This window comes from Bos indicus x Bos taurus, chromosome 10 (assembly GCF_003369695.1).
Source record: "Bos indicus x Bos taurus breed Angus x Brahman F1 hybrid chromosome 10, Bos_hybrid_MaternalHap_v2.0, whole genome shotgun sequence".
Lineage (NCBI taxonomy): Eukaryota > Metazoa > Chordata > Mammalia > Artiodactyla > Bovidae > Bos > Bos indicus x Bos taurus.
Window position 1 is genome coordinate 87,197,768 of NC_040085.1, and position 11,963 is coordinate 87,209,730.

Genomic DNA, 11,963 nt, shown 5'->3' on the forward strand with positions numbered 1-11,963 from the left:
GCATTGCAGGCAGACATTTTACCATCTGAGCCACCAGGGAAGACAAGGGAGCTTACAAAAGGCTTACCCTTTCTTTAGAAAAGTTTACCAATGACTAGGTAGTACCAGCTCTGTTCTCTCCATAGGCTTTCATTCCCAAAGAAATTAGGGAAGAGATTATAGAACAATTATGCTATTTTTCCACCAAAATAGTGTAACTTCTGGTCTCACTAGTATTTTTAGCTAGGAGAAGCAGTAGAAGATATTTAGCATACTTATTCTAGCATACTTATTTTGGCTTCCCTGGTGGCTCAGACGGTAAAACGTCTGCCTAAAATGCGGGAGACCCGGTTCTGTTCGCTGGGTCAGGAAGATCACCTGGAGAAAGAAATGGCAACCAGCTCCAGTACTCTTGCCTGGAAAATCCCATGGACAGAGGAGCCTGGTAGGTTGCTGTCCATGGGGTCGCAAAGAGTCAGACACGACTGAGCAACTTCACTTTCTTTTATCTGCAAAATGTTTTTCTTTGTTTAGAACATTGAAGAAAGATATCTTTCAATGACTTCTTTGATAAATGTTTTTTTATTATTTTTTCTGATTATTATAAGCTTCTGTTTTTCTACCTCTACAATGCCTTTGGTCATTATGGATATATATCACAGCACAAATATTACCCAGTAATTTTTTGGAAAAAGCAAGGGATCTATTAATAGCCACAGTGATGGGAAAACACACTTAGAAATCTCCATTTGTCCTCTCACTTCCAATTTGTTTCCTCTGATTCACTACGTCAATGAGTAAAACAGCCTCACTTGGAACTAAGATTCCTTAATTTTCTGCTAGGCAGATTTCTTATCTTTCTGGGACAGACATTGTCTGGCTCTAATCAGATTGTTGACTGAGAAAACAAGAGCTTAGAGAGAGACTGAATAACATTCAAAACAAGCAAACATAAAAAAGCCTAGGAAAACATGAGTACTCTCCCTAAAGGAAAAAAAGAGTACACATAAACTAAGTACACTATTTTTTCCCTCAAGAATGTCATTTCTTGACTGAGCCAGATCATTATTTGGGAGATACAATAGCCATTGAATATCTTGTACTGAAATTTTTAAAAATCTGGTTACATTTTTAAATTTTTTATAGATTGAAATCTGTGTGTGAGTTATAGCCATAATCTGTGTATCCTTCCTTTTACACAGGTCAAATAAGTTTAGACTATAAACTATCAAGGCAAAACCAGTTGGTTACTAAAACTTATGAGAAGGAGCAAAGGGTAGTCTTAGGAAACAAACCTTAAATACAGAGAATTTCATGGGAATGAAAGTTGGTCAGATGATATGCCCCTTAAAGTTTTATATGGTTTAATTAATCGTTGCTCAATTTTTAAAGAAGCAACTGCATTTTGGATTTTAGGGAGGCTCCAAATAACAGAAATATTATTGGAAATCCTTGAAGGGCCCAGCAGGATGCGAAGAGTTGACTCATTGGAAAAGACTGATGCTGGGAGGGATTGGGGACAGGAGGAAAAGGGGACAACAGAGGATGAGATGGCTGGATGGCATCACTGACCCGATGGATGCCAGTTTGAGTGAACTCCAGGAGATGGTGATGGACAGGGAGGCCTGGCGTGCTGCAATTCATGGGGTCGCAAAGAGTCGGACGTGATTGAGCGACTGAACTGAACTGAAATTCTTAAAGAAGCAAATGCTTTTGGGATTTTAGGGAGGCTCCAAATGACAGAAATGTTATTGGAAATCCTTGAAGGGCCCAGCAGGATTTGTCTGTCCTTATTAACCAGAAAAGAAAAGTTATGACCTTGGAAGAGAAGTTTTGACCAACCTAGACAGCATATTAAAAAGCAGAGATACTACTTTGCCAACAAAGTCCATCTAGTCAAGAATATCATTTTTCCAGTAGTCATGTATGAATGTGAGAGTTGGACTATAAAGAAAGCTAAGAGCTGAAGAATTGATGCTTTTGAACTGTGGTTTTGGAGAAGACTCTTGAGAGTCCCTTGGACTGCAAGGAGATCCAACCAGTCCATTCTAAAGGAAATCAGTTCTGAATATTCATTGGAAGGACTGATGCTAAAGCTGAAATTCCAATACTTTGGAATGATGTGAATAACTGACTCATTTGAAAAGACCCTGATGCTGGGAAAGATTGAAGGTGGGAGGAGAACGGGATGACAGAAGATGAGATGGTTGGATGGCATCACTAACTAGATGGACATGAGTTTGAGTAAACTCCGGGAGTTGATGATGGACAGGGAGGCCTGGCATGCTGCAGTCCATGGGGTTGCAAGGAGTCAAACATAACTGAGCGACTGAACTGACTGACTGATTAACTAGAGAAGGTTGGGAAAACACTCTAGAGATGAAGTATTAAAGACTAGTGTCGTTATTGGGGTCATTAAGCATGAGTTCATGTATACGTATGGAACTGGTCCGTCTTCCTTAATCCTAACAGACTGAAATTTCCCACTGTATATTTCCCTTCTGGTCTTAAAACTGCTATTGATTTTGGAATTGTGATTTTTTTTTTAAAAGAACCACGTAAATGTGGATACATTGCAATTGTACTGTTGGGTCATTGTTATAATCTAACCTAGAAGGATGTCATAATTATTTGAAATAAAATTTAATGTAACATTTTGGTAACCTTTATTTGAAGTTTAAAAATTATCTTTACTATATTACCTTTTATTATATATTTTAATTATCCTTCCTCTTCTTAGTCTATACATTCCCTTATTTTGAAAGCTAAAGTAGCCTCAAGGAGATTATTAAAGTTAGGAATGTGAAATTCCTTATTTCCTTCATTCTAAAATCCTTGAATATGTTTGTATCAGTTATTAGGAAATCTTTTGTTGATATGAAACAAACTTTCAATCTGATAATGAGTTTTGTCTCCAATAGAGATAAAGAATCCAGGATCATAGAAAAAGCAAGGGAATTCCAGAAAAAGCATCTACTTCTGGTAAGCCTTTGACTGGGTGGAGCACAACAAACTGTGGAAATTCCTTAAATGGATGGGAATACCAGACCACCTTTCCTGTCTCCTGAGAAACCTACGTGCAGGACAAGAGTCAACAGTTAGACCTGGACATGGAAAAATGGACTGGTTCCAAATTGAGAAAAGAGTATGTCAAGGCTGTATATTGTCACCCTGCTTATATAACTTATATGCAGGATACATCATGTGAAATGCCGGGCTGGAAGAATCACAAGCTGAAATCAAGATTGCCAGAAGAAATTTCAACAACCTCAGATATGCCGATGATACCACTCTAGTGGCAGAAAGCAAGAGAAACTAAACAGTCTCTTGAGGAAAGTGAAAGAGGAGGGTGAAAAAGCTGGCTTAACACTCCAAAAATTAAGATCATGGCTTTGGGTCTCATCACTTCATGGCAAATAGATGGGGAAAAATGGAAACAGTGTCAGACTTTATTTTCTTGGGCTCTGAAATCACTGTGATGGTGACTGCAGCCATGATATTAAAAGATGCTTGCTCCTTGAAAGAAAGACTATGACAACTAATGTAGATAGCATATTGAAAAGCAGAGACATGCCCTGAAGGAATTCGTGTTGGTACAGAGGTGCCTGTAGGGGTCATGGGCCACCAGACCACCCCCGGGGCTGGAGGCCTATGGTCCCTCCTAGGCCCCGATTCTCACCTCCTCAACTCCTCACCTCCCGCCGTCTTGGGGGCCCCTATGGCTTGTGGCACAGATGGGGAGTGCATATTTTACCATCTGTGAAAACTTCTCTGTAATTTATTTTTTCCTCACTCAAGTATTAAACATTACAGCAAATTTAAAAGATATGAATGAATATCCTACAAAAAGAAAAAGGAAGACTTCACATCTTTCTACTTATTCAGATTCCTCTGGAATAAGCAGAATTGCAGATAGGTTCAGTGGAATTTTTTTTTTTTGATCATTGTTACAGTGTTCTATGAGACAACCAGACAAAATATTTTGACAATAAAGATGATGATTCAGATACAGAGACATCAAATGACTTGCCAAAATTTACAGATGGAATCAAGGTCAGAAACAGAAATCAATACAACCTGGTTCCCGGTCCTATACTTAGAATTCTAGACCACACTGCCTTTCCTACAGAAAAATCTGCTGATATTGAAATCTGTGATGAAGAGTTTGACTCTCCTGAATCAGCCCACCAGCAAACTCAAGAAGACAGCCCCACTGAAGTTCCACTACTGAAGATGTTCCAGTTGCCGCAGACGTGCATGAAATTTCTGAAGATTATGATATGGAGACAGGAAACAAATCCTCTGAGACTCTCCGAGACGAAACTGATGAAGAGTCACCAGCTAAACCTTGCAAAATTATTGGCAAGAGCCAAGCTCTGAATGTGACTGCCCAGCAGAAACGACCTTATTGAGAGCTAATAGCAGTGACCCCTATAAATGTGAACTTTGTGAATCCAACAGAAGATATTTTTCTGATTTAAAGCAGCATATGATCTTGAAGCATACTTATTCAAAGGTGTGCTGAGTCTGCAGAGAAAGTTTCGCTACCAGCTTCTGATCAAACATCCAAACTGCATGAAGAGGATCCCGACATTTGTAAATACTGTATTACAGAAAGCTGTGGTACATGTACACAATGGAATATTAGTCAGGTATCAAAAAGAGTGCATTTGAATCAGTTCTAATGAGGTGGATGAAACTGGAGCCTATTATACAGAGTGAAGTAAATCAGAAAGAAAAATACCAATACAGTATATTAATGCATATATATGGAATTTAGAAAGATAGTAATGATGACCCTTTATGTGAGTCAGCAAAAGAGACACAGATGTAAAGAACAGACTTTTGGACTCTGTGGGAGAAGGCGAAGGTGGCATGATTTGAGAGAATAGCATTGAAACATGTATATTACCATATGTGAAGTAGATCGCCAGTCCAGGTTTGATGCACGAGACAGGGCGCTCAGGGCTGGTGCACTGGGATGACCCTGAGGGATGGAATGGGGTGGGAGGTGGGTCGGGGGTTCATGATGGGAGACATATGTACACCCATGGCTGATTCATGTCAGTATATGGCAAAACCCACCACAATATTGAGTGGTTAAAATAAATAAATTAATTAATTTAAAAAAAAGTAATTTTTGAGACCCCGAGCCAGCACACTGCAGACATCCATTTTAGTGATCACCTTTATGGGTGTGAGAAGTGTGACGTACAGTTCTCCTAGAGCAGGGAACTCTACCTACATTTCCAGGAGCACAGCTGTGATGAACAGTACTTGTGTCTATTCTGTGAACATGAAGCGAATGATCCAGAAGGCTTGTATAGCCATGTGTTAAATGAGCATGCAGTTAATTAATAAAGTAATAAGTATAACAATGGAGAACATGGACAATAGAGCCTCTTAAACAAAATCACACCTGACCAATGTAAAGACTTCTTTGTTCGTCAAGTATGTGGGTTTCAGAGTAGACTTCATACAAATGTTAACAGATATGTCGCTGTTGGACATAGTACATTCTTTCCACATGTTTGTGATGACTGTGGGAAGGGCTTCTCAAGTATGCTAGAATATTGCAAACACTTAAATCACATTTATCTGAAGGGATTTGCTTATGTCAATACTCTGAATATTCAGCAGGAGAGACTGAAGATTTTAAAATTCATCTAGATCACAAACATTCAGCTGATTTACCTCATAACTGTGGTGAATGCTTGATGAAGTTTGGAAATGAAAGGGAATTAATAAGTCAATTTCCAATCCACAAGACACCTTGATTGTTCTCTTTAAATTCCATAATGTTGATGTGAAAAAACTACTTTGGCAATGTTAAAAAAAAAAAAAAAGGCAGAGACATCACTTTGCTGACAAAAGTCCATATAGTCAAAGCTATGTTTTTTCCAGGATATACGGATGTGACAGTTGGACCATAAAGAAGGCTTAGTGCCAAAGAATTGATGCTTTCAAATTGTGGTATTGGAGAAGACTCTTGAGAGTCCCTTGGACAGCAAGGAGAACACACCAGTCAATCCTAGAGGAAAGCACCCTTAAATATTCATTGTAAGGACTGATGCTGAAGTTGAGGCTCCAATTCTTTGGCCATCTGATGTGAAGAGTTAACTCATTGGAAAGACTCTGATGCTGGGAAAGATTGAAGGCTGGAGAAGAAGGCAACAACAGAGGATGAGATGGTTGGATGGCATCACCAACTCAATGGACATGAGTTTGAGAAAACTCAGGGAGATAATGAAGGACAGGGAAGCCTGGCTTGCTGCAGTCCATGGGGTCACAAAGAGCCAGACATACCTTAGCCACTTAACAACAACAGCATCTCCAAGAAGACTTTGTTTTCAGTATTCATTTTATTTGTTTTATGATGGTTTTACTTTTATATTATACTGAAGACTACCTATACTTATTACATTTAAGTGAAATGATACATTTCTTTATAATTAACAAAATGCTTTCTTTCATTGAAAGACAAATGCCATAAACATAGAGGGTCAGAAAAAGAAAGTTAAAAGAAAAAGTGAAAATGTAGTTGCTCAGTCCAGTCTTTTACAACACCGTGGACTGTAGCCTGCCAGTCTCCTCTGTCTATGGAATTCTTCAGGCCAGAATACTGGAGTGGGTAGCCATTCCCTTCTCCAGAGGATCTTCCCAACCCAGGGACTGAACCAAAGTCTCTTGCATTGAAGGCAAATTCTTTACCATCCAACCCACCAGTTCAGTTCAGTTCAGTCACTCAGTCATGTTCAACTCTTTGCAACCCCATGGACTGCAGCACACCAGGCCTCCCTGTCAATCTCCACTCCTGGAATTTACTCAAACTCATGTCCATTGAGTCGGTGATGGTATTCAACCATTCTTAACCTCTGTCATCCCCTTCTCCTGCCTTCATTCCCAGCATCAGGGTCTTTTCAGATGAGTAACTTCTTTGCATCAGATGGCCAAAGTATTGGAGTTTCAGCTTCAGCATCAGTCCTTCCAATGAATATTCAGGACTGATCTCCTTTAGGATGGACTGGTTGGATCTCCTTGCTGTCCAAGGGACTCTCAAATGTCTCCTCCAACACCACAGTTCAAAAGCATCAATTATTCAGCTGTCAGCTTTCTTTATAGTCCAACTCTCAACATCCATACATGGCTACTGGAAAAACCATAGCTTTGACTAGAGGGACCTTTGTTGGCAAAGTAATGTCTTTGCTTTTTAATATGCTGTCTAGGTTGGCCATAACTTTTCTTCCAAGGAGCAAGCGTCTTTTAATTTCATAGCTGCAGTCACCATCTGCAGTGATTTTGGAATCCCCAAAAATAAAGTCTGTCACTGTTTCCACTGTTCCCCCATCTATTTGCCATGAAGTGATGGGACCAGATGCTATGATATTAGTTTTCTGAATGTTGAATTTCAAGCCAACTTTTTCACTCTCCTCTTTCACTTTCATCAAGAGTCTTCATAATTTTTAATTTATTCTTTCAATATTTACTTATTACCTGCTTATTAATTGTAATAAAGGTACCAGATTACAAAAGTTTATTTCTTAATTCATGACCTTTCCTTTTGTTGAGAAGATTTACAATCTCTAAATTCAGCTCAGTAATTGGGTTGAATATTTACTCAGGAAAATAATTTTGTCTTACTTATCTATGAGGCATTTATTATAGTATAAACTGAAAATAAAAAGACATTTTGTGTATATTTAAAAAAAAACAAACTTCAGAAAATTGATGTCATTAATAACTTTATATTTAATGTTAATTGTTTGATTCATTATTATTTTTTGTTGTTATTGAAAACTTGACTAAGTTCTTTCACTTTCCTTCTTGGTAGTTTGACCACAAGTAGGCATAGTAATAAAAGCTTATAAAATGAGACATACAGTCATAGTTTTAAAATAAGTAAAAATTTATGAAATTTTAAGGTTTTAAATTTATATACTGTCCACAGGTGGTACATACCCTTAAAATAATTAATCCCACCCCTCAACTTTCCTCCTTATACATACTGAATCTGCTTTCATACACCACTTAGCAAATATTTGCCACTATCTCATACTTGGAATATTCTGTCTGCCAACTGTTTGATTTTAGAAATATTAGTATCTTTGTATAACAGTGTTTGTTCAATTATTAGACTATTTTATGACATAATGTGTTTTGAATTGAGTAGAAAATTGAAAATGCTAAAATAGTAGACATATTAAGCATATTAAAAGTACAACTTTTAATTCATTTGAATTTCACTAATTTAATTCAATTATGAAAGAAAATAGAGAAGCAAAATGGTATAAAATCCTAAAAATCTATAATTAAGTACAGCTTTTCAAAAGTGAGGCTTAATGATAAATTTATATATGTTATTAAACATTGGACTGAGTGATAATTAATAATGTTACAGCTAAAATTTTTGAATACTTCTTTGCCCTAGCACAGAGCTAAGGTTTATAAAAGCATTGTATAATTTGATTTCCACAACAACAATATGAAATGTATGTCAGGAACTGTGAAGGGGTTGAGATTTTATTCTGCATGCCTGCAAGTTGACAGAGATTCCCAGATGCAGGTAGAAGATACAGACTAGTGGAACAGAGATGAAGAGCTGTATGTTACAGAAACTGCAGAAACCAGACTATCAGCATTTGTCCCAGTCTCCACATCCAGATTCCTATAGGGCAATGCAGTGAGAGCTGGGCGACTCCTGGGTTGTATTATAGGAGAGGAAGCCCAAATTTTAGGAAACTTCAATCTTTTAAAGGGACTATAAGCAAACTGGCCCAGTTTTTGCTCAGGAAGGAGCTATTATGATTATTATTATCATGGACAGCAAAAGGTAGTGCTTCTAGCCTGGCATATATCTTTCAAGGTTGTTTGTTGTGCAAATATTTTTGAAAAGGTAGTCTGGAACAAAGTGTTAGGAGGATCTTGATTCACAAGATAAGCAGAAATACGGAAGATTCATGGGAAATTGGGCCTTCCTGGTGGCTCAGTGGTAAAGAACTTGCCTGCCAATGCTGGGGAGAAGGCAATGGCACCCCACTCCAGTACTCTTGCCTGGAAAATCCCATGGATGGAGGAGCCTGGTAGGCTGCAGTCCGTGGGGTTGCTAAGAGTCAGACACGACTGAGCGACTTCACTTTCACTTTTCACTTTAATGCGTTGGAGGAGGAAATGGCAACCCACTCCAGTGTTTTTGCCTGGAGAATCCCAGGGATGAGGGAGCCTGGTGGACTGCCGTCTATGGGGTCGCACAGAGTTGGACACAACGGAAGCGACTTAGCCGCAGTAGCAGCAGCCAATGCTGGAGATGCAGGTTAGGTCCCTGGGTTGGAAAGATCCCCTGGAGTAGGACATGGCATCCCACTCCAGTATTCTTGCCTAGAGATTTCCATTTACAGAGGAGCCTAGTGGGCTACAGTCCATAGGGTCACAAAAGAGTCGGACATGACTTAATAATTAAACAACAACATGGGAAATTGTCTCCCAACATTATAAATTTTGTTATTCCCGGTTTAAGAAAGTGAAGTTTTAAAACTTCAGGTAACTTATTAAAGTCACACAAATTTGTATCAGAACATCATTCTAGTGGTCTAAATGCAAAGGGAAGCTCATAATTCTATGTAGCTAATGACAGGATGAGAATTCACCAGAGAGTCCTTTGTTTAGAGAAGACTGCCATTCGTATTTCTATGATAACATTTTATTATCTGTGGACTATGCAAAAACAACAGCAGAAAACCCCCTGTCTTCACAACTCCAGACTTAATCCAAGCTCAATCTCTTGCAATTTTTTCAATTGTAATCTTTTTTTGCAATATTAGAACAAGTTCCTTCTTTGTATTCAAAGTCACTTCAGATTATCTCTTAAAAATTAACTTTCTAAAACATGTAAAATTAAATTGTATCAGTTCAGTTCAGTTGCTCTGTCATGTCTGACTCTTTGCGACCCCATGAATCAGAGCACGCCAGGCCTCCCTGTCCATCACCAACTCCCAGAGTTCACCCAAAATCATGTCCATTGAGTTGGTGATGCCATCCAGCTATCTCATCCTCTGTTGTCCCCTTCTCCTCCTGCCCCCAATCCCTCCAAGCATCAGGGTCTTTTCCAATGAGTCAACTCTTCGCATGAGGTGGCCAAAGTACTGGAGTTTCAGCTTCAGCATCAGCCCTTCCAAAGAACACCCAGGACTGATCTCCTTTAGGATGGACTGGTTGGATCTCCTTGCAGTCCAAGGGACTCTCAAGAGTATTCTCCAACACCACAGTTGAAAAGCATTAATTCTTCGGCGCTCAGCTTTCTTCACAGTCCAACTCTCACATCCATACGTGACCACTGGAAAAACCATAGCCTTGACTAGACGGACCTTTGTTGGCAAAGTGATGTCTCTGCTTTTGAATATGCTATCTAGGTTGGTCATAACTTTCCTTCCAAGGAGTAAAGCGTCTTCTAATTTCATGGCTGTAATCACCATCTATAGTGATCTTGGAGCCCAAAAAAATAAAGTCTGACACTGTTTCCATTGTTTCCCCATCAATTTCCCATGAAGTGATGGGACCAGATACCATGATCTTCGTTTTCTGAATGTTGAGCTTTAAGCCAACTTTTTCACTCTCCTCTTTTACTTTCCTCAAGAGGCTTTTTAGTTCCTCTTCACTTTCTGCCAGAAGGGTGGTGTCATCTGCATATCTAAGGTGATTGATATTTCTCCAAGTAATCTAGATTCCAGCTTGTGCTTCTTCCAGTCCAGCATTTCTTATGATGTACTCTGCATATAAGTTAAATAAGCAGGGTGACAATATACAGTCTTGACGTACTCCTTTTCCGATTTGGAAGCAGTCTCTTGTTCCATGTCCAGTTCTAACTCTTGCTTCCTGACCTGCATACAGATTTCTCAAGAGGCATGTCAGGTGGTCTGGTATTCCCATCTCTTTCAGAATTTTCCACAGTTTATTGTGATCCACACAGTCAAAGGCTTTGGCATAGTCAATAAAGCAGAAATAGATGTTTTACTGGAACTTTCTTGCTTTTTCGATGATCCAGGGTATGTTGGCAATTTGATCTCTGGTTCCTCTGCCTTTTCTAAAACCAGCTTGAACATCTGGAAGTTCATGGTTCATGTATTGCTTAAGCCTGGTTTGGAGAATTTTGAGCATCACTTTAGTAGCATGTGAGATGAGTGCAATTGTGCAGTAGTTTGAACATTCTTTGGCATTGCCTTTCTTTGGGATTGGAATGAAAAGTGACCTTTTCCAGTCCTGTGGCCACTGCTGAGTTTTCCATATTTGCTGGCATATTGAGTGCATGATCTGCAGCAAATGGAAATCCATAGTGTTAACATTTGAAATAATTCTAGGTGTTGGACAGCCTAAAGAAAAGCAATAGCAGCACCATCGATAAGCCTATATATTTTCTTTTTTTAATAACCAAAGATAGTTTTTATTTATTACTTTATTGAAGTATAGTTGATTTACGGTGTTGTGCTAATTTCTGCTATACAGAAAAGTGATGCAGTTCTATATATGTATACATAATATATATATACACACACACATACACATATGTGTATGTGTATCTTGTCTATATACATATTCTTTTTCATATTCTTTTCTACTATGGCTTTTTTATAGGATATTGAATATAGTTCCCTATGTATAGTTCCCTATCCCTACATTAGGACCTTATTTTTTATTCATTCTATATGTAATAATATATAATAGTTTGCTTGTGGTAATCCCAAACTCCTAATCCGTCCCTTCCCATTCCCCTTTGGCTACATGGGGAACCTAAGTTTGTTCTCTATGACTGTGAGTCCATGACTATTTTGCCCTTAAATTCATCTGTGTCATATTTTAGATTGCACATATAAGTGATACCATATGTATTTTGCTTTATTTTTCTGACTTCCTTCACAAGGTTTGATAATCTCTTGCTCAGTTCATGTTGCTACAAAGGCCATTATTTCATTCTTTTTATAGGTGAGTAATAT

General features: G+C 38.5%; 1 pseudogene; it reads left to right on the forward strand.

The window, feature by feature from the left end:
- The first annotated feature begins 3,806 nt into the window (after nucleotides 1-3,806).
- Nucleotides 3,807-5,756, forward strand: LOC113899664 (annotated as a pseudogene).
- Nucleotides 5,757-11,963: the final 6,207 nt, after the last annotated feature.